Below are 4299 nucleotides of genomic sequence, written 5' to 3' on the forward strand. Positions count from 1 at the left end.
TGTCTATTCATGGGAGTAAGAGGCATGTTATAATATCTGATCATTGCTATTCAAGTGGATAAGTTATGGAGGAAGGGTTAGATGATATTTTTGGCATATGTTTAAGATAAAAGCATAAAATTTGGATCTCTTTCTTATGTCCCAGTAGTATAAGAATTTTGTGATCTTTTTTTGGGAGTTTTTCACCTAATAGGGAGATTGAGTTCTGTATTGATACATTTTTAGGTATGGCTTTGATATCTAAGGATTCATATAGGATGGAACCTAAGGAACTTCAAGAGTTAAAGGTACATTATTAAGAGTTAGTTAATAGAGTTTTTATTCATAAAGTGTGACTTTATGGCGAGCACCTATTCTATTTATTAAAAAGAAGGACGGTACCATATTCGTGTGTATTGACTATAGGGAATTAAATAAGATAACAACCAAGAATAAGTATCCTCTACCATGGATAGATTATTTATTTGATCAAATTATAGGAGCTATTGTATTGTTTTAAAATTGATATGAGATTTGAATATTATCAGGCGAGGGTAAAAGAAGAAGATGTTGTGAAGATGGCATTTAATACACGATATAAGTATTATGAATTCTTAGTCATACCTTTTGGGGAGACAAATGAATCTTCAATTTTTATGGTTTTGATGAATAGGATATTTAGTGAATATCTAGATCATTTTGTAATTATCTTCATAGATGATATTTTGGTTTATTCAACTTTTGAAGAAGACAATGTCACACATTTGAGGATTAGTCTAGAGATGTTTAGGTAACATCAACTATATGCCAAGTTCTCTATGTATAAATTTTGGTTGAAGAGTATCTTATTTATAGGGCATGTGGTAAGCAGTGGAGGTATCTCTATAGATACCAAAAAAGTTTGGGTTATTATTGATTTTCCTAGGCCTATAACAATATTCGAGGTATGCATTTTTCTAAGCATATCCAACTCTTATAAGAATATTATGAAAATTTTTTCCTAGATTTTTAATCCTCTGATGAGACTAACTCAAAAGTTAATGGCCTTTATTTTGACAACTAATTGTGATGAGTGTTTTCAAGAGATTAAAAAACTATTTAAGATTTCCTTTAATTCTAACTATTCCATCAAGTATAGAGGGATTTCAAGTGTTCAGTGATGCTTCACTAAAAGTATTAGGATGTCTCTTGATGTAGCACAAAAACTTTATAACATATGCTTCAAGGAGTTGAAGCTATATGAGAAAAATTAACCATCACATAATTTAGAGCTTATTGTTATTATATTTGCATTAAAGATTTGGAGGCACTACTTATATTGAGTAAGGTGTGAAATATTAACTAGTCATTAGAGTTTAAAATATATATTTACACAGAAGGATATGAATCTAATTCAAAGGAGTTGGCTTGTGTTGATCAAGGATTATAATTTGACTATTCAGTATTAACCTGGTAAAGCCAATGTAGTGGCGTTTGGAGAAATTATTGTTATAACTTTTATATTTACTTTACCATGAAAATCCTTCCTTCAATCATTATTGTGTAGGAAATTTCAAGAAAAAAGGGTTGAAATTTTGGAAAAAGGCCTAGTGTTGCAGCACCACACCATCAAGTGCCATAATGCTCTCAATATAATTTAGGCACCGCAGCGCTAATGAAGAGTACCATTGTTCTCTGTTCTCTAAAATTTTATAATTTAATTTAGTGCTCTAGTTACTACCAGTTGAGTACCATAATACCTGATTTCTCATTCTTAGAGTTCTTGTGCTGCACCATGGAGTGTAATGGGGCCCAAAGCCTTTTTTGTTTTTACCAAAATGATAGAGAGAACAACACCATATTGGAGGAAATGGAGCACTGTAGTGCCATTCATGCACCATAGTGCCAATGAGATATCAATGCCACAATATTGAAAGTGGCATTGTATAGCTAAATTGACCTAACACCGTGGCATAGAAATTGGGTCGATTACATGATGAAATGACATGTTGATTCAGACCTAGCACTGTAGTGGAGAGATTCAATAGCACCACAACGCTAGTTCACTTTATCAACAATGATATGATCTAGGGTCTAATAGATGAATTAAAATCTGAACCTAAATATCTCAACTAAAATTTTTACATATAATAAAGCCACTAAACATCCAAAATAATAATAAAATATACTATGAAAAATCATAACTTTTCATTTCTTTCAAATAATAATTTACAATAGTCCAAAATACTCATGAAATATTAAAATACTTAAATAGAATATTGGACTATAAAATAATAATTTGATTTATATTAGTTTTAGACGTGCTTTGACCTTATCAACTTTTACTCAATTTGTTCTTTTTTTTTTTCAAATAACATATAATTCTTAAAGTGAGCAACAAGGTGCTCAATAGGCTATCCCAAAGTCCAATTATAGAATTCAAAATTAACATTTGTAAGATTCAAATAAAAAATTTAAATAATATTTATAGAATAATATAAAATAACATTACACTCATAAAACATAACTAGATTGATTACTTATGTTTATTGGCTTACATTATCAGAAGAATAATATGGACATGTTTTAAGCTTGAAAATGCATCGAAAATAATTTCACAAAACTTGTCATTTGAACTTGGAGATTGTATACATTAACGTGCACTTTCACTTAAACTTTCATTAATGTATCAGAGTATACTTGTTAATAGAACATCACTATATATAAAGGAGACCTAGCACAATTTTCATTATAAATCCCTTGAACTTCTCACACCATCATAAGATAGATGGGGCCGAAAATAGAAACATAACATAACATAGTAGAGAGGGCTCTTGTAATATTATTTATAGTGCACTTTAATATCTTCCACATCAGAAGTCCCGCTATAACATGATATGCACATGTAGGACTTTTATATTTGACATGCAATTGTAATATTTAATATGAACATAAACATGCATAACTTGTCAGATGTATGACACTTTAGAATGTAATGCATGCATAATTTACATACACACTTGACCTTTGCAAATTGAAGAACAATTCATGAGGAAACTTTAAAATATTATTTTAAGACTTTTATTAAACTATAACCAATGTAAAATGTCATATTTAATATGAAATACTCAAAATTCTATATAGATAAAATCAACCGATAAAATTTTGATCTCTTATAGTTAAAATGATTAGAATAGGATATTCATTAACACACCTGAAATCACGTAATAAAAATGTTCTATAACTCAATCAAATCATATTTTAATCTATAACTTTTCATACAAACATCAAAATTGAAAAAAAGGGTATTATGTGCCTATCTTTTTTTTTTTTCTTAGGTGCCTATATTGTGCTCAAAGATTTCCTTAACAAATTCATCAATTGAATTTTATACTTTGGCCTCATTTCTTTAGCTTCTCTCTCTATGTTCTCCTCTTCTCCTTCTTTCTTCCTTCTCTGGTAGCTAAGGCAAGGGATCATAAGAAAGAAAATAATTTTAGATATTTATATATAAAAACTCATTTTAGTACTTAGCGCCATGATTCTCCAATATATAGTGTTATTATGCTCAATAAGAATATTCCAGATATTCCCAAACAAAGCTCTTTGTGCATGGGTTCAGCCATCTAGCCCATTCCCAAGCTTCCTTAGGATCTTTAGAACTTACTAGAGTTCTTAATAGGCCATCCATCCACCTATCATAGTTTGAATGCCTAGCTTTAACATTTATTTCACAGCTGAAAGTGGGAGTTTAATTCAGTAAAATAGTTCTCCAAGCTCAGTCGAAGTCATTTCAAGGATTAGCAGCTTTAGAAGCTCCATGGATCCAGGTGTTTTTCAATCTTAAGCTTAAGTTCTACATTGTTTGGAACATTATGAAGTGAATGTGTTATCCTTATTCTTCTAGATCAATATGGTGGAGAATTATTTATAGATCTTCTAAAATTAATGAGTTAAAACATGGATAGTCTCTATTGAATGGCGAGAGGTAGGATATGGAGACATGCTCATTAATTCAATTTAAATAGAATAGATAGTAGTGATCTAGGCTTCGTTTGGAAAGGCGTTCTTACTACTTCTTAAAGCAACTTTTTATTATAAAAATTTTAATTTTTGTACTATAAAGCTGCTTTAAGAAGGTATAAGAAAGTCATCCCAAACAAAACAATAGTTTTGAAAGTGAGTGAAACTACTTATATGACTTTTAAGGTCAACAAGCATGACCTTAAAATCAATTTTTTTTAACAACTTTAGAATAAACTTAGACAATCAAATCCTAAAAGTAGAACCAGCTAAATAATAATTTACAACAAATGTCTAATATGTTCATTTTAACAAGAT

The sequence above is a fragment of the Dendrobium catenatum genome, unplaced genomic scaffold (assembly GCF_001605985.2).
Source record: "Dendrobium catenatum unplaced genomic scaffold, ASM160598v2 fragScaff_scaffold_156, whole genome shotgun sequence".
Lineage (NCBI taxonomy): Eukaryota > Viridiplantae > Streptophyta > Magnoliopsida > Asparagales > Orchidaceae > Dendrobium > Dendrobium catenatum.